At 44.0% G+C, this 20,310-nt stretch overlaps 1 protein-coding gene across 1 annotated transcript in view; it reads right to left on the reverse strand.

Annotated features, from left to right (window-relative positions):
• LOC119178145 (uncharacterized) overlaps positions 1-20,108 on the reverse strand; it is a 207,730-nt gene extending 187,622 nt beyond the window's left edge. The window contains exon 1 of the mRNA XM_037429310.2: positions 19,981-20,108. The gene's annotated coding sequence lies outside the window, so the exon portion shown is untranslated. The remainder of the gene's footprint in view (positions 1-19,980) is intronic.
• Between the last annotated feature and the right edge of the window lie 202 nt (positions 20,109-20,310).

The following is a 20,310-nucleotide window of genomic DNA, read 5'->3' on the forward strand; positions in this document are numbered from 1 at the left end:
GACAGGCCCCTTGGTGTCATTTACAAAATTCCGTGCACAGAGTGCCCCTTTTCCTACATTGGCGAGACGAAAAACCTACCGGAACGACTGAAGCAATACGCCAACGTTGTGCAGAATTTCTACAAAGAGCGCAGCGCAGTCGCCGAGCATGCTGAGACGTTGGATCACCGGATAAATTTCGAAGTGACGGCCATCCTTGAAAGCGAGCCGACTGGAGAATAAGGTTATTACTTCAGTCGTGGGACATACAAAGGACAGCCCATAACAACAACCGCTCTCTTGGAACCCTTCCCCCCGTGTATACAAATGAACTGCGCTCCACGCCAAAACGAGAAAGAAAGAGGGGGGGGGGGTCTTCAGCCACCCCGCGAGTGTTTTGAAAACGCCGCTGCTACGTAGTCTCCGTAGTCACTCCTGAGGAAGGAACCAAGTCGGTTTCGAAACTTCAGGTTTTCTCAAAACTTTTGCTTAGAGTCTAGATCATCTCTCAGTTTCACACCCAACCGGACAGCCTTCTGCCGAATGCTTACCTAGAAGTACAACTGCAGCTGCAGTGGTCTTTGAGTGTTTGGTGCAGCATTTAGGAGGGCAAAATTATTGGCCTGGTCTTTTCGACGAAACACTCACTGGAGAACGCTACGTCAGGGAAATACTAAAGGGCCCAGAGAGTGACTTGACCTGCAACCTTCCTGTTGGGGGCATCTGGTTCATCTTGGGAATATCTAGCTTGGGAATAACTGGTTCCAGCAAGACGGGGCTCCTCCGCACAGCTTCGGGTGGACATGAATGTGGCTTGATCGGGAATTTCCTGAGAAATGTATCGGCCATTTTGGACCTGTAGATTGACCCGCTTGGTACCCAGATTTGACTTTGTTAGATTTTTTTCTAGGGGATACAATAAAGACCGTGTCTACATCCAAGCGACGACAACGCCAGACAGATTGAAGTCTAAAATAGCAAATGTTTGCCACTTGACTACTCCAGGAATGCTATGACACGTGACAGAAAATGTAGTGACTCGGTGTAGGTTGTGCCAAGGAGCTGACGAAGGGCCGTTTGAGCACGCTATGTAACTGTTCAAGACGTCTCACTAAAAAGCACATTGGATTGCAATTAGGCTTATCTCTTTCTAAAAGCTAAATTTTCTGTTATTCGACAATTAGCCACTAGAGCGTTGAACGATTTTTTATTCATTCTGCTTAATTTTACGCATTGCGCTCTAACAGGCAACTACTAAATATGACATTCAAAATGAAGAGGAAGTACGAGCAATTAAATTTTTAACCCACAGCCAATCGTACAATACTGCTTGCGAGTATCCAGAACAGCAATCGCACTTAATAAAATGAAAATGTGACGAAAAAAATTCCTGGAAGTATTCCTATCGTGTTTCTACTATAGCCTTTCTTCATGAGAATGCCACCCTCTCCCCCTCAATCATGCTTATTGTTAGCCCGAAAAAAATGAAGAAAAGTACCAGTGCTGCGTTGAATACAGCCTACGGTCTTGTATTTCATTCGCACGTGGCTGCTGCTTTTTCATCAAAGTCTTTTTTCTTCTGCTATTTTTAACGAAACCATCCTACCATCACTTAGCGTCCACCGTAGTCACTGAGAGCCTTGTCTAGCGACCTTCATGTGTGAGAGGTCTTTCAATATTTCTCGAACTTACATTTGAGGGCACTGACAACGCCGCGCGTTAGGCGACAATCACGTGGTATTTTTTCAGCGATAGCTGTTATGAGATCACAAATCGGGTCTCTTGCAGCGCCGTAGTTTTCCAGCGCCACCGCCGCCACCGCCTTTGTCAGTAACCACATCACGCGAAATTAGCAAAAAAGCCTAGCACCACTGACACAGTGGGGCTCAAACTCGGGTTCGCTGGGTGCCAGCCAAGTATTCTACCACTGAGCCACGCTGGTGCTTAAGAGTTGTTGGCAAACTTGCCATAGGTAGGCTTGATGTTGGGAAAGCAATCACGTAATTACGACATATAACGCGCTTTAAGACAGCGAAAGAACAAGCAGTCGTCCCACATTGCGAATAGCGTAACTAGTGGGTCGTCCAATGCTAGAACCCACTAGAAAAGCTAGGTTTTAGTGGCGCATACCCCTTTCAGGCATAATTCCTCATCGTCGTTAGCAACTACATGAACAATTGGCACGAAATTCCTCGCAATAGTTTAGCGGACGCCACACTTCTAAGAAGAATGATGAAAAATAGCATAGCGAATCCTGGCCTACTGCCCTAAAATTTTTAATATTATCATCGTAGTGGGCATAAAGCAAGTGTGCTTGCAGCAGTTACCCATTGAGTGTTTAGAAAACGCTCTGAAAGGCCAATCTTCTAGAGTTCGCTGTAACTGTGCTGCGCCTTTTGCGCAGGACTATCCTTTTTTTTTAATTTTTGTGCACTTTAGACAAAGGAGGGAAAAAATGAAGCAGCGCACTTATGCCACTGCAAATAGAACATTTTAATATTTTTTATAAGCGCTACAATTTTCGTATTGAACATTTTTCTCTTGAGTCACTATTTAAAAAGTTCACTAAGAAATTTTTGTAAATTTCCAAGCTTGAAGGAATAGAAAAAAAATTTGGCGTTCTATATATGATTTAGAACCATACTGCGTCAATTAAAGGCGCGCAGTGCTCATGTTTATTCTTTACCACGGTGCTTTTTAGCTGAAACACCTTGTATATGCCTTGAGCGTGAACTTCGCGGTAAGAGCAGCGCATACAAGCAAGCTGTGACAATCTTTACAATAGTAGAAAATTCCAAAAGCTGAAAAAAATGGTATCATATCAACTGACTGAATGATGGAGAGTGGGGCCAAGCATCCGTCCGCCCATTCGTTCTTGCTACCGTCCGTCCATGCGTGCGGCTGCGTGGCCACCCATGCGTCCATACACCCGTTCGTGCGTCCGCACGTCTATCTGTGCATCCATCCCCGCGTTCGTCCATGCATCTGCTCCTGCGTCCGTGCGTCCATCTGCCCGTGCAGCCATCCGTGCGTCCGTCCATGCATCTGTCTGTGTGTCCGTTCGTCCACCTATTCAACCCTCCATGTACCACCATTTGGCATCTTTTCATGATATATTCCTCATACAGAAGCACCGCCATCCAGCGGACATTCCAAGAACTGAATGAGGGGTGGCACATGCACACTTTCTTATGGCTTGCGCTTCGCGTCTACTTGCTACCTTTTAACCACCTCGAACTCATGGTATATACTACTTCACTGTATTCATGGCTCTGCGCACCTTTCCAAAACCAAGGAGGTTACGCCCAGTGAGTATAACGTAGCAACCCTTTCTTGTCAGATAGTGCTCTATGTACATGTCAATGGCTGCTAAGGGGGAATGAGAGACAGGATGATTCGTCTTTTAGTTAACGCGCATGCTGCGAATTTTTTATTGTTCAACAACGCATAGAAGAAATCTCCCTTCGGCACCACCTTGGAGGTCAAAATGTAAGACTGGTTGCACACTACTACTACGACTACAAGGGATGAACGAATGTCATTATAAGGAGCTTCGCCCTTAAAAAAGCGAATGCTTATTGCTCGCCGGAGTGGTGTAGCGGTTACGCCGCTCTGCTGCTCATGCTAGCCTGGCCTCGACAGTCGTGCGTCGGTGAAGGTTAAATTGCTGATACCCGCGTTTTGTGCGATGTAGGCGCATGTTGAAGATCACCTGTGGGACAAAACGTCGGGTGCTCTCCACTAGGCGTTCCTTCAAATTGTGTAGTGATTTCAGGACGTAAAATTTCAGAAAATATTATATACGTTAAACATAAATCGAAAGAAAGCCACAAATTGCTGAAGTAAAAAAAGCAATATACAAAAAAGAACGTACTACAGTGCATGCATATAAGGATATTTTGCTCGACATTCGTCACAATGCGGCTCCCACAACTTCCGCACGACTTAAGACTTAAACGACTGTCCCAATATAAAACAACAACAATATCTGGTTTCCCATACCAAACTGACAATATATTTAAGAGAGACGCCTATTGAAGGTCTCCAGAAATTTTAACCATCTCTGTTCTTTAACGTGCACTTATATCTCACACTACACGGGCCTCTGCCATACTACCTCAGTCGAAATGCAATCGTCACTGCCGAGATCGAACCCGAGACCCTCGGATCAGCAGCCGGGCATGCACTGCTACACCAAGGCAGACACAACAGTCGCATTTCCGCAATGTGAAGTGCCTAGAGTTAGTGATGCTCTATTGATTACGGTGGTATACATCTGAACCTCCCTTATTTGGAGCAGCACGATAGGTGACGTCGTGAGCTCCACAGATGGAGGAGCGACCGCATTTTGGCGACCTCAACATCGTCGGTGTGGCCTTGGTGCTTGACGGGCGCGTCCTATTCGCTCATCGTGGAAGCGATATCAAGATGCGCACTGCGAAAACAGCTTTTCTTAGTGTCGTGCGGCTGCCTCGCCCAGCCTATCAGGTCACCAAATTCGTCACAATGGTTGACCCCAGAGTGGCCGCAATCAGGAGGCATCGGCCTTCCCGCCACACTCGTCGTCCGTCGGTTTCATTGAGGTCCAGCTGCATCTACCTACTTTGAAGGCACACTACGCTCGATGGCCCGACGGGTGGGTCGGGCAGGGACGTAGAAAGCCTGTTTGAAACATTTTTTTTATTGTTGTCGAACGACAACGTGTCGTACCCGCTGTCGTTCGACAACAAGCCGTTAGGATCATTCGCCCAATAAAATTTTATAACCTGAACACTTCGCTTTGCTTATTTATTCTCACTAATATTTTATCCCTCAGGATTTTTCCTAATGTTTATATCAATAATTGATTGGTTCATTGTTCATGAGAGTCCTGGTTCTCATGTTCATGCATATTTAGTGGCTATGCTCCAACTTCACCTCTAATACTTATTTTGGTCCCACTTGCAATTAATTTCGTGCAATGTTTTATGCAGGGGCTGATGGCGATGAAGAATTATGCCTGAACGGGGTATGCGCCACAGTTAATAGGTGGCCAAGAACAAGCCTATTAATGGGTTGGAGCATTTGAAGACGCGCTCATTACGCATTTCGAATTTTCTGATGCCTGGCTGTTCGTTTGCTGTTCTAAACCTCTTTATACTGATGCTAACGCGATTCCTTTCCCGACATCGAGCCTGCCTGAGGCAAAATGGCAACAGAGTTTTGAAGTCCAGTCAAGTTTATTTCAAACACATCAGGTCGGGGGTCCTTAGGCGAAAAATATGTCGCAAACATTTTGTTGAGACCCCAACAAGAACCAAAGGCATCAAAAAATATCGCTTAAGTAACTATACATGCACCGGACGAAGTAGGAGGTTCTAAAAATAAACACACGGATTGTACATGGGTTACATAAATTTTGCGTGCACACGCGCAAAAACACCATTTTTCATACAAAAAGATTAAATCCGGAACATCATGATAAAAAAAAAGATAGTGTCACTAGAGCAGATGTTATATGTTGAGCAGCAGACTTCGCACATGTGTCTTAAACTTCCGTTAATACAGTTCGAAATCAATAATAGTTGAAAAGTTGTTCAATAATGTAGTTACCTGATTTTTTAAAAGGCGTTGCCCGTAACACACAGCACCGGCGGGACGGTGCGGTACAATACTCTGTGGACACGCAGGTGACACGGGCTCGAATCCTGCCATGTCCTTTGCATTTTTTACTAAGTTACTTTTTTCCTTATTTCATGCAATAATTCTTACGGACACCGGCAGAAAACAACGGTGCCGCACGCTCCCCGTGTTGTGGATCTCGTAACAGTTTTCGCTGCAAAAGGTTCACTGATGCTACCTTTCCATAGGGGCGATCGGAATGAAGTTGGCGTAAACATTGGCTCCTAAGATTAACTACAGAGCACTCTGGAGCTGCGGTGGTTCAGCCACCAAGGGAATGATGAATGAGACACGGATCTGTCTAGTCTTCATGTTCAATAGCGCCTACGGATTTATTTACTGCGGTGTTTTGGTCTTGTTTTAAAGGAAACAGCATATCATTGTGACCTTCGTGACTTGATATAAAAAGGTGAACCTAAGAAGTAAAGGTGGTGTAGTGCAATTGCGGAGCATATGCCGATTGCCGCCTCGTGCAAATGCACAAAGCAGCTACCAGCCACGCGAAGCCAAACGGAGCCGAAAGTATGAAGATTAGGCAGGTTCGCTTACAAACAATCTTTCTCATGGTGGCTGAAGCGCCGTGCGTTGCATCTCCCATACAAAGGAGCATCAGAGTTGCATGAAAAGACATTGTGTGCCCGCGAAGACGCGCGAGAAATCTGCTGTGGTCCACGGAAGAACGCGAACGCTCATGTTCGTCTCGTGCACTTCAAACAGTGAAAGGAATGACTGAGATTGAACACGCACAGCGGACAAATGGCGCGGGAATGCTATAAATGTTTATGCAGTGCATTTTCAGGAGATGTTTACGTTCAGCCACACAACGTTTACACTAGTTGCGAAAAATGAAACCGCTTCGCAAGTGCCTCAGATTATTGTAGGAGTTTCTGATTACAATTCAATCCAACAGAACACAACCTAATCGCTCTTGAGCAAGTGCTTCACTTGCTCAAGAGATTCTTTGGTCTGCAGGTGTGCCAGTGTAACCTCAAATGTGCACGGGACGTACGCCGTGCACATTTCTGTGACCGATTTGGAAGTCTCGATGCATTTCCTGTCCTTTGCTTCACTCATAATTTTAGGACCTTGAGCTAAGCACAACTCCCCATAAGTTTGAAAACTTGTTTATCTGTCCGCGTGAAACATGCTAAATAGTTGCTCGGACAGTCAGGGGCGTACCAAGTCTTCCACGAGAGCGTGGGGAGGAGAGGGCGAACCTACCTCATTCGTCAGCAGATATATATATATATATATATATATATATCTATATATATATAAGGGAAAGAAGTGTATACCTAAGGGCTCGTTTTTTCCGTGTTTTTAACACAATAATAATGAGATATAACAGACAGTAATGCCAAGGAATGTACAGGGGAAGTTATTAACATTAATGGAATGTAAATAAGAAGAAAGAAAAGTGGATGAAAAAATTACCAACTGTAAGCAGGAAACGAACCTACGACCTTCGAATATATATATATATATATATATATATATATATATATATATATATATATATATATATATATATATATATACACGGATCCTGCCCAAGGCAAGTTATCTTTTCACCACTTTTCTTTCTTCTCTTTTACAATACAATTGGCCTAATAACTTCTATACCTTCCTTGGCAAAATTGTCTGTTAGATCTCAATTATATTGTGTAAAACACAAAAAACTAGCCCTTAAGTATACCCTAGTTTCCCTTATGTATATATATATATATATATATATATATATCAAAGGAGGTGTTTTAAAGCGGCACTCTTTTATATAACAGGAGAGCGGTTACAACAAGTCAAGTGTTAATGGCGGAACCAGCCTGTGTACCCAGCAAACCCAACGTCGTCTTCTTCACAGACTAAGTGATACCCTCTGCCTTTCTTAGTGGCACTCATCATCTTCACTACATTTTCCTCCCCTTCGGAAAAGAGCCATCCTGGCGACTCATGGGCAGTAGATAACAGTGGGATCGTAATACGGTTTTAGGCGGTCTATGTGGACGGTCTCACGTCCACGGCGTCGTTGATTATGCTGCTAAAGCGGCTCCACGGTGTAATTGACGGGTGAAGTTTGTTTAACCACATGGCAAGAGCCGTTATACTTGTATATTAGTTTCGTTGAGAGACCAGGGCTGGTTGAAGCGATGCCAAGCGAGGCAAGGTTATCCGATGCATAAGTAGCCGGAGGCGTCGGGCTATCGCGGTGGTGTTTCTGGCGTTGCTCTTCAGCACTTGTGAAAGAGGGGGCAAGCCGACGACCCTCTTACGCGTATTTAGAAGCTCGTGACATGGTCGTCGACTCAGCAACATCCGGGCGGTAAGAACGGATGGTGTCTAGCGTGCAAGAGGGCTCGCAATCATAAAGGAGGAAGTATGGAGAGAAACCAGTGGTTGTCTGGACAGCAGTATTATGCGCATATGTTACAAAAGCGAGAATACTGTCCCAGTTGGAGTGATCGTTGTGACGTACATTGACAGCATATATCCTAATGTACGGTTGAATCGTTCTGTAATGTCATTAGTTTGAGGATGCTACGCGGTGGTTGTGCAATGATTGACTTGACATTCTTTGAGAAGCGATTCGACGGCGCCCGACAAAAACACACACCCTCAGTCACTCAGGAGTTCACGTGGTGCACCGTGACGTAAAATTATCCGATGCAATATGAAACGACCGACGTCACTTGCTGACGCCGAAGAGAGTGGTGAAGTTTCAGCGCAGCGCGTGAGGTGATCGATAGCGACGATTACCCAGAGATTTCCAGCCAGTGTAATCGAAAGAGTTCCATACAGATCGATACCAACATGGTCAAACGGTCAGAAAAGACAAGGTAAGGGTTTTAGTGGAGCTGGACAATATGGAATGGGATTCTTACAGCGCTAGCAAGCGAGGCAGGAACGGGTGTAGGAACGACCGAAGCGATACATTCCTTGCCAGTAGTAGCGGTGGGACAGGCGGGTGTAGGTTTTTAACACTCCAGCATGGGTGCATTGTGGGTTGGCGGGAAAGGAGGCGCATATGTCTGAGCGGAGACGTCTGGGAATAACCAGGAGTCATTGGCGTCCATCGGAGAGATAATTCATTCTGTATAGCAAACAATCTCTGATAAATAAGTGCTGTATTTGACGGCGTGTACCTCTAGGGATAATTTGCCAGGGAGTTTGACTCAACAGGTTGATGAGTGAAGCAATCCAAGGATCTTTTCGTTGCTCCTGTAGCATGTCACTGAAACTATGTGCAGATACGTCGAGGGCAGGCGAAGACGTCGACTTGTCATTACATCGTACATGTGATCCGGACAAAGCGTCTGAGTCGGAATGTTTTCGCCCAGATCGGTAAACAACGTGAATGTCGTACTCTTGTAGCCGAAGCGCCCAACGGGCTAGCCGGCCGGCGGGATTTTTTAACGAGGCGAGCCAACATAATGCATGATGATCTGTGACCACGCTGAATGGGCGACCGTAAAGATGGGGTCGAAACTTCCCTATGGCCCATATGATGGCTCGACACTCTTTTTCGGTGACTGAATAGTTGGCTTCTCCTTTTGTGAGTACACGGCTGGCTTGAGAGACGACCTACTCATCAAATCCAGGTTTACGCTGGGCGAGCACAGCACCTAGGCCAACTTCACTAGCATCTGTGTGTATTTACGTCGGGGCAAAAGGATCAATATGTCGCTGTATTGGAGGCGACGTGCGGAGTGGGGCGAATGCATCATCACAAGCTGACGACAAACTAGAAATGTCGCTGTTACCGGCAAGAAGGTCAGTCAAGAGCGATATGATGGAGGCGAAGTTGCCAATAAAACGACGAAAATATGAACACAAACACAGGAAGCTGTGAAGTTCTTTTAAGGTCTTCGGCTTACGAAATTCGGCAACGGCACGGAGTTTCGTCGCATGCGGAAGAATGCCATCTCTAGATACAACATGGCCCAAAATTAGGAGTTGAGAGCGCCGAAGCAGCACTTCTTCAAATTGAGCTGTAGACCAGCGGAAGTCAGGCAAGTAAGCACTCTGTTGAGGCGCTGAAGATGCATTGAAAAATCTCTTGAAAATATCATGACATTGTCTAAATAACACAGACATATCTGCCATTTCAGGCCACGGAGGATATTGTCGATGATGCGCTTGAAAGTGGCAGGCGCATTGCAGAGCCCGAATGGCATGACTTTAAATCCGTATAAGCCATCGAAGGTAACAAAATCCGCCTTGCGGCGATGAGCGTCAGCCAAGGGAACCTCCCAATAACCTGAGCGCACATATAGTGACGAGAAAACATACGCGCCTTGTAAACAGTCAAGGGCATCGTCTATGCGAGGTAGCGGGTAAAAATCTTTGCACGTGATCTTACTCAACCGGCGGTAGTCGACGCAGAATCCTATTGAGCCAACCTTTTTTTTTGACTAGAACAACTGGGGAAGCCGGTGGGCTGTTAGAGGGCTTAATGACGCCACGCTTCAACATGTCGTCAACTTTTTCCACGATTATACGACGCTCAGATGTCGATACCCGATACGGACGCTGACGTGAAGGAGCGTGAAGGCCAGTGTTGATTTGGTGAGATACTGTGGAAGCACGGCCCAAAGTCAGTTGGTGAGGGTCGAGGCTGGCGCGGAAACACTCGAGGAGGGTGATGATGTCAGCGCGCTGCTGGGCTGTAAGGTTGGTGTCGATGCAGCACGAAATTGCGCCGGTGAATAATATAACTGGTGTAATTTTCAGCATTCTGCTGAGCCCTAGTACGCAAGTGCTCTTCGGCCCGTACTTTGCGGAGCACTGGATGGCAATACAATTCCGCAAACGCCATCTGGAAGGCCAACCAGGTGGGAAGGTCTCTCTCGTGATTACTGTACCACAGACTGGCGATATCAGTCAAATAAAATTGGACGACGCTAAGCTTCTGCGCATCGCCCACTTGTTGTGCTTGCTCACCCGGTCGTATTCGTCGAGCCAGTCCTCCACGTCCTTGTCATTGGTTCCACTGAAGGTAGGTGGATCGCGTTGATGAAGGAGCAGAGACAGAAAGGAACTGCAGTAGGTCAAGCCGCGGCGGGTGCTTGCTGATCGTCGTCCGTGGACATCGTAGCAACTGGAAGCAACGTACGGTTTCGCGATTCCACGATTATGCGTTACCCAGAACCCCCGCCAAATAAAATGAGGCATTTTAGAGCGGCACTCTTTTGTATAATAGAAGAGCGGGCACCACAAGTCAAGTGGTAATAGCGGAACTAGCCTGTGTACCCAGCCAACCCAACGTCGTCTTCTTCAGAGACTGGGTGATACCTTCTGCCTTTCTCCTTTCTGTGTGGCGCTCATCATCTTCACTACAATAAATAAATAAATAAATAAATAAATAAATAAATAAATATATATATATATATATATATATATATATATATATATATATATATATATATCAGTAGAGAGAAATTCATCGACGCATCGACGCGCTCGCACTTAGATATGAACTTGCATACATAAAGGGTGACACGACGTTCACTCTTACATACCACTAAATTCAATCACACTTTAACAGGCCGAGGAATGGCGCCCTTAGCCTAGTTGCCACGTCCAATATGTGACGCTCATCTTGCTATCGCACCTCTTTGTCTGATTATGCTTTGGTGGCTAGCATCTACATATACAAAATTAGCTTAGTAAATTTATCATGGATGAGGCTATAGCTGCGAAACACGAAAACATACATTCGGCAATCCCTCCTTTGTCAACGTAAACTAATAATTTTATTACCCCCGTGAAGGCGCGTTTTACATTCGCGTTATATGCCGATTCTTCAGACGAAAGGATCAACCATGTTTTGTCAAGGAATAGTTGCTGTTATAATTTTTCATAAGTATTGCACTTTCTTGCATATGTTGAGGCATGCATGTATTATATGTTGCTTATTTGCTAATAGTCAAAATACTCTCTTTGGAGTGTGCAATAATTAATTATATTGCTAATGTATTATTATTGTTATTACCTTATTATGAACTTTTGAACCCTTTTCTATAAACAATGTATCATTTGTGGTGTTAGGGGCGTACTACATTGTTTACATTCTTTGTATATGTATCGAAATTTCTTAACGGGCTCTCAGGAGCTTGCACAAATACACCAATACAAACGATGCTAACAAAGTTTTTCTTTGAAACAACAAAATTTGGGCGACTATAACATTAAACTCTCCCTCGCTGCTTTCTTTCGAAATGGTCGTTAGCTGTACATTGAATTGAGTTTACTACGCAACAAGGTTACGAGGAGACCATGCGAAAAAGCTGTACTGAGCAGCTTGAGGGGAACCTTGACGGAATATTCGTGTAAACAGTCTTTGTTAAGCACACAGCACAAGCTTGTTACATGAGGCAACAAATGACGTTAAAATGGCCCATTGCATAATGACCACTAAACAATCACATAAAAAATAGGAGAAAGAACTATTTTCGATACGGCACATTGCTTGCCATTAATTTTTCGGCATTTAAATTTTCTGTGTGGCGTAAAATCGCCTGCTTGTTATGTGATGCCACGAAGCCAGAGAGAATTTCCTTCTAAATGTAATTCAAGTAGGCTAGCTGCCCATCACACAAATAGCGGCGACATATTTCATTTCATTTCAATTTATTACCTTAAAGACCCCACTAGGGAGTGTTACATAAGGCGTGGATGTAGAGAAATCATACAAAAAAATGCTAACCATGTATGTTAATTGCGAGACAGACAATGTGTTACATTTTGTAAAAATAAACTCGGAGAGGTAATGGCGGCAGTGCTGTGGGAAAGGTCGTTCCATTCAGATGATGCCCGTGAAAAGGAGGAGGCAGAAAATGTCTTGGTGTGGCTGCCTGGACGGGTGACTTGTAGGGCATGACCGTTGCGATGAGATATGCGGGCTGGAGTGGTGATATTGTCCGGTCGGTCACGTGAGCTGTAATATAACTTATGGAACAGAGCTAAGGTGGCAATGCGACGACGAAGTGCAAGAGTTAATAGAGATGACTCTTCTTTCAATGATGACACACTGACATGATATGAATATGATAAATGAATAAATAGTACCGTGCGGTTCTGCAGTGCCTCAAGTGAATTTGTTAAGTAAGCCTGAGGCGGGCTCCAAATGGCAGCCGCATACTCAAGCTTTGGCCTGAAAATAGATCTGTAGGCTAAATGTTTCAGGAGTTTGAGAGCGTGGCGTAAATGACGTTTCAGAAATCCAAGTGATTTGTTAGCACCCGCTATTATGTTAGTGACATGCGCGCCCCACGTTAGATCATTATGACAATGTTACACCTAGATACTTATAAGATTCGACTCTGTCCAAGTCAACATTACCGAGTGTGTTGGGAAAAGTTAAAGGGTTTTGACGACGTGAGAAAGATAATGATTTGCACTTAGTTGGCTTAAGTGTCATGAGCCAATGGTCACACCATGCTTGAATAGATTTAAGATCATGTTGAAGTGCTTGTTGCCCAGATGGATTAGTATAGTACGATAAATAACACAATAATCGGCGAACATGCGAATGTGACATGAAACGTGCAAAGGTAAGTCGTTCATGTATATTAGGAACAGTAGAGGACCTAACACCGAACCTTGGGGAACACCGGACGTAACTGGAAGAGGGTTAGAAACACACTCATTAACAAAAACTGATTGGGAGCGATTGCTCAGAAATGCTGCAATCCAATTAGGAAGGTTAGGTTTAATGTTTAAGCTAGAAAGTTTAAAAAGAAGGAGCTGATGAGAATCTTTATCGAACGCTTTAGCGAAATCTAAAAAGATGGCATCATTTCGCTGGTTACAGTCTAAGTTTAAGTTTAAATCATGAAGGAAGTTAGCTAGCTGAGTTTCACAGGATAGACCTTTGCGAAAACCGTGCTGTGAAGGATTAAAGAAATCATCTAAATCTAGAAAGGTCATGATTTGTGAATAAATGACATGTTCGATGATTTCGCATGGTATACTTGTTAACGAGATTGGACGATAATTTAATGGTGACTGCTTACTGCCATATTTATGGATGGGAACGACCTTTCCCACTTTCCAGTCGTCGGGCAAGTGACCTGTTGAAAGGGATTGAAAAAACAAAAGACACAAGAAAGCAGCCGAAATGTTCTTAGTAGTAAGTAAAAGCTTCGAATCAATTTCGTCAAAACCAGCTGATGATGTTAACTTCAGACGTTCTATGCAAGATATTATGCCATCAATGGAAATTACAATGTCAGGCATTGGTAGTTCGCTGGCAATAAATCGAGATCATAGTACAATCGGAGGCATGGCATGGTCATTAGTAAATACACTTGCAAAGGCGGTGTTAAATACGTCCGCACATTCTGCGTTACTTATAACATCATTGTTTTCATTAGCTAGTGTTATCGTGTGTTTTTGTTCTGGGTTAATCACCCGCCGAAATTGCTTAGGATTGTGTGTTAGCATACAAGAAAGGTCATTGTGAAAAAACTTGTACTTAGCGTTTTGTATTGCCGTGAGGTATTCGGTTTCCGCTGAGTAGTACTTATCCCACAGAAGTGGGTTGTTGCTCTGTTTAGCAGCTCGGAAGTATCTTTTTTTCTTATTTTCTAGTCGCTTCAGTGATTTGTCGAACCATGGTTTGTTTTTGTTAGCACGGAAACTACATACCGGAATATACTTCTCAATTAGCTCTAGCACTTTGCTCTTGAAAAGCAACCAGTTTTCTTGCACTGGATGAATACTAAATTGCGTCTCAAATACCGGGAAAAAGCGGGTTAGCTCGCTGTTGATAGCTTCATAATTGGCCTTATCATAGAGTCGAATTGTTTTTTTTGTAAGTTTCACATACTATCGGGGCAAAGTTAAAAGTTGCCTAAACAACCTTGTGGTCGCTTATTTCCCTTAAGTGTGTTATGGATGTCATAGAATCGGGGTTGTTTGTTAGTATCAAATCTAGGGTGTTTGACGGACTCTGTGCGACACGCGTTGGTTCAACTGCAGAGGTTGAAGTTCAGACACACATCAACATCAACAAAGTTAGTTGCTTCTTGGCTAAAAGTTGTGTAGTTATGCCGGTCAATGCGAGGATAATTGAAATATCCGAAGAGAACAATGTCAGTGTTTGGATGCACTCTTGTAAGAGTGTTTAGAATGCTGTTCAGTTTGCATGCGTTTGGATGCACATATGGCAGCTGACGAGATGGATTATGAGTTGCATAAAATGTTTTCACAAACAGCATGACTGGTTAGTAGTTTGTGCGCGTATACATCTGTGTGAGCTCACACTTGCCGTGAGAAAGGCAAATAGAGAGAAATTAGCAGCGCTGCACGTATGTGCTTCTTTGCTGTCCAAGATGTATTTTCAGCTGTAAAAGACAATTCAAGTTGAATGACGACCAACTAGCCTGATTTCTAACTAAGCCTCTATAGTGCTAAAAACCACGGTATTTAACCTGCCCCCTGGCTCAGTGGGTCAAGTTAGGGGGCAAGTTTAACAGCTGAGCTTCCTACTGAGCTCGAGTCCACAGCTTTATTTGTGGCCACTTTGCAAACTGCCGCGAAGGTTCCAAGTTATCATAAGCGAGGCTGATCAGATTTATCATAGACTAAAGCAGAAACAATTCTCGGCCGTTCACTACGGAAAAATTTGGACATTAAAAACGATTCGTTACACTCATCGGCTCACAACAGCTTCGACAGAGCAGCGGTGATTATATACCCTTTTCGAAGAAAATTTTTCGAAAGCAGAAAACGCTTTTAATAGTCCATAAACAGTTTTCTCAATTCTATTCATTACTGCATCAACAGGTGACAGCAGAATAAAAGCATGAACAAGTGAAGTAATATTATAGGGCCCCGTTTCAGCCCTCTCCTGCTCTGCAATACTACAGGACAAGACGCAAAAGCGTCGCGCAGGCGATACGCACCGCAGGGAGCCTACAAGAAAAATCATCACAGCAAAAATGTTCACGAAAGTCTGCTATGTTGTAACACATAGCAAACTTTTAGTAACACATAGCAAACATAACATTTTCATTCTCCCGTAAGAACAAAATTGAGTGATTACTCTATTGACGGAAAACTTGGCCTTACTTGTTAGTTTTCCCAGCGTGGAGCCAAGAGTGACCGTGGTGCCGTGTCAAAAGGAGGGGGGAAGGGGGCTAGCACCCCCTTTGTTCCCCCGGCTGCTACGCCTATGCGAGTCGCACTTCATAACAAGCGGCAGCAACGCGCATATTGCGTTTGCGTTTGCCGATGAGCGCACGGCTCCTGAGCCAAAACAAGCCCTCCACTACGGCGTCTCTCATAATTATATAGTGGTTTTGGGACGTTAAACCCCACATATCAATCAATCAATCTGAGCCAAAACAAGCTACCTTCATTGCTTTCGCGAAATACTAAAATATGGCGCAGCGCAAGTAAATTGTTATTCGCTCAGGCAAATATCAGCGAACGGAATTTCCATTTTGAATAACCGCCTGAAGTTTCGAAGCACGACCGGTTTCTTTTTTAGGGGGAAACGCTCGAGATGTACAAAGCTTGCACACGCCATCCTGACGTGCAAACTTTGCGAACACTTGCCGGTGAACACCGCAAAAGAAATAGCAATAAATCTTGGTTAGAGCTTTTCGTTGAGTCTGCTCAGAATGCCATCGTCACAGCGGTTACGGTGCTTGGTTGTTGAGCCGAAGGTTCAATGCCGGCTGCGGCATTTGGATGCCATGATCCCTGTGCGACGTCAATGCATGTTCACCAGAAGACCAAAAGTTTTTTGGCCCTTCACTACGGCATCCCTCACCATCACGTCCTGCATGGCTGTTATAAGGACACTCTTCTGCAACATATATCAAGCTTGACCCAAACTATTGTTCATATTCTCGCAAGGTTTCGGGGCGTAACAGCACAGGTCTTTGGCGTCAGTGACTCTAAACCGAAGTTGTCAGGCACGTGCGTTTGGTCATGAGCAGATTCTGTGCGAGCAATTCGATATAGATTAGCGATTTCTTCGAAGTGTATTTATTTAATCACTGGCTGAAACAAAGAAAATAAAAACGAGAAGAGGAAAAAAAGTTCAGCAGATCCCAGGTACCAAGCAATTGACCTTGTGCGAAGCATGCGGAGGGAAGGAGACTGTTGTACTTCTTTTATGGAGTGACATCGCATGAAATGACGCTTTATATATGTACAAATGTTGCACGTGCAGATATACGTTGAAGAGTGGTAGATGTTTATATAACCAGTTCTTCGCACTTGAGCAACGATGCCAACCGAAACACGTGTATCAGCAACACCAGAAGTTTATACGGCGAAGCGCTGATACTTGCGAGAATGCTGGCCCTCGACACGGCAACATAAATCAACTTCAGCGCATGGCAACTAACCACAATCAACCTTAACCCGACGTGATGGCTGTATCAAAGAAGTCTATATGTAATGTTCACAAAATTGGGTAGGCAGCAATGCAACCACTATTGACGTTTCACGAAGATTACCATCTGTTCGAAAAGTAGTTCCAAGACCTGGCATAGCTAGCTTCATTGCCCCGCAGCATGCTTGGGTTCGATTTGAGCTGGGCCGCTGACATTTATTCTTTGAATTCGTCGGGTTAACCCTACTGATGTCGAATATTTCTTAATTCTCACGTGTTAACATCGCCCATATGTGTTCTCGTCGTTCCTGGCTAAATCCTAAGCATCAATTACATGTGGCCCATACCCGCATACCAGCGGCACATGCCCGCCAATGGGCATGTGCCACTGTCTGGCGGGAAGTGTTTGACGACCATCTTACCCTTCCATGCTAATTTTAGTTCACGCCAAGTTAAGGGGTTGATCACGCGAGCACCCAATTGTAAGTGGCTAGATAGATAGATAGATAGATAGATAGATAGATAGATAGATAGATAGATAGATAGATAGATAGATAGATAGATAGATAGATAGATAGATAGATAGATAGATAGATAGATAGATAGATAGATAGATAGATAGATAGATAGATAGATAGATAGATAGATAGATAGATAGATAGATAGATAGATAGATAGATAGTTAGATAGGCTCAAAGTCACCGAAGTTCTCTAAGAAATGCTTCGCATTTAAAAACAGGTCCACCCAGTTATATACGCACTAGCTTCCGGTACAGCGAAAGCTGCCTCGAGTTCCTTTTTTTCTTACATCGTTCCGTCATCCTATAGCAGTTCCAATTTCCAGCAAAAAAAATAACATAAAAGTTTATTTTGAGCACGTGAACAAAATTCAACAAACCATATAAACAGCGCCGTTATATGGGATTCCCGTCTCAGAAATTCTTGTTTACAAACATTGAATCCCATCTTTCTCTCAGCAAGCTCTGATCTTTGAATGTAGAAATCACGTGTCGCGCACATGTGTTTCACTTTCTTTTGCGTTTTTTCCAATACTGTGAGAAACTGCCAGTCGTCAGAGCCTCAAAAAGGCCTGAAGTACAAGACCCCTATTCGGTTTGTTGGTGCATTGTTCTGCCCACATTTGCCTAGGCATTTTCTCTCTCCACCAAATGTCCTGCAGAGTACCATGTAACCAAATATATGCTGGGCAATCGTTCTGCTGCTTAACAAAATTTGCGATAGAGGCGGGAATACTTGGGGCTTGTGTGCTTAGATTTAGATACACGTTAAATAACTCCAGAGGGTGTAAATCTCCGCAGGCCTCCACTACGGTGTCTCTCATAATTATAATGTGGTTTTGATGCGTTGTACCCCAACAATTGTTCACTAATTTTCTCATCATTAGTCATTCCTGGTAATTCACTCGCTTGAGCAGTGGAGCGAAGAGTGCTCGACAATTATTGAACAGTTTCAAACGTCACCTTCCCCAAACAAAGTGAGAGCCAACGTTAAGGAAAGAACACAATACGCAAACACGAAGATGAAAAAAAAAAGATCCCACGGCTTTCACTGTAAATCAAACACTCTTTGGAGCCAAGAAGGAGTGCCCAGATAAACGGCGACAATGAAGGAGGAACGTGAGGCCAAATAGCGTAGGCGGCTAATAATACTCCCACTTGGTAACTTTGTCAGCAAATTTTTCAAACATGCATGTTTAGATTTATTCACAGCAGATATAAATGCACTGGTAGTATGCAAAAAGAATTTATTTACTTGGCACAGTGTAATAAAGCCTTTGTCAATATATATTGCTACTTAAGAATGGCCATTTCACAACCCGGCACACCCTGCGTGAAAGTGATTGAGGAATATGTTGTTTTTAACGGTGCCTACAAATATTATTTTTCCTGAGTACCATAATTGTTGACATGTTTATTACAAATTCACGAAAGTAGGTTGGTAAACGTGCACGTGCACTTCTGTATAGTCTGGGTTGCAATGTACCATTTATTCATTACTTCGTTCTTATTGGCGTTGTTGACGTGCTATTTTCATGTATTTCTTTACTTTTTGCCTACTGTTGCTTGGATCAGCGAATTTGCCATATTCTTGAATGAAAGCTATAAAAAATTTTCATACAAAGCGAGAAAACTACATAAAACAAGAATAAGCTAAAAGCATATAAGGTACATGGCGTCATTCAACTATGCCTCTGCTGTGCTAGGTGGTGTAGTGCTGCCGCACCTGAAATGATAGTTTATCTGCCCTGTCGCGTTAAACGTATTAGTGTATGCCAATGCAATACAAGCGTATATGGAACGAGAGTCAAATCATGACGTGTCAGCTGCTTAATCGGACTAAGGCTGTTAGACGTAAAGCAAGCTAGTTTATTTTTACAGAAATAGGTAGGAACTATTCATATAGAACAAACCTGTGTTCTGCAATACCACTGAAATAGAGAGAGGCTTGTGATAACGGCGAATCTATAAGCACAATCGGAGCGTATACGAAAAGAGAGCGGCATGGATTTCTTCTCATTTGCGCTGTTTTTGAGCGCGTTCTTGCTCATTTCGTGTAAGTGGCTAGGCCACGCAATAACTGTAAGAGAGTAGGCGCGCTGAAAATGCCTGATATAAAAAATGCTACGTCTCTTAGCTCTTGGTCTCTTTATGCGACTTTTCACGTGTAACTCCTAGTTAACTTTGCTACCTTTCGCTTAACCTTCATATGCATGTGCACACATATGTAAACATCTGAAAAGCAAATAATTTAGCGTTGTATTCGCTAGTTATACACACTAAACACAACCAGCCTTAGAAGGTTTAACATCGATGAACGACTCTCGCAAAATTAGCGACTTCCAAAGCAGCGACTCGCCAGGCTTTTGTGGTGTGAGCAAAACTGAAATAATAACGAAACAAGAAGGACGCCTCGTACGTTCACCCGAAGAATGAACGAATCGGATTCCTCAGTGAAAAAAATTAATTGCTCACCCCACTGCGTTAGAACAGCGCCGGCTGATCGTCCTCGTTTAGTCCTTACGGGGATGTCAAGACGTCAAAAAGCTGTGCGACGCCTTTGAAGCTCGCGACTCGCAGTTGCTGTCAGTGTTGACCAGGCAGTCTCTTTATATAGTGGCGCAGTTGCCTCACATGCTTCGGAGAGGTCCGAGTGGGGAAGTAAGTGAGTGCGTCACTTTCTCCCGCGTGCATCTTTTCTCCTCTTCTGGCCTGCCATGCCGCCGAGATGTATTCACGGCACCGCGTGAATCTTTTTCCGCGGCTCGTGTTGGTGGAGCGGCCTTCACACTTTCGCTTCAACGA

The sequence above is a fragment of the Rhipicephalus microplus genome, chromosome 1 (assembly GCF_043290135.1).
Source record: "Rhipicephalus microplus isolate Deutch F79 chromosome 1, USDA_Rmic, whole genome shotgun sequence".
Classification (NCBI taxonomy): Eukaryota; Metazoa; Arthropoda; class Arachnida; order Ixodida; family Ixodidae; genus Rhipicephalus; species Rhipicephalus microplus.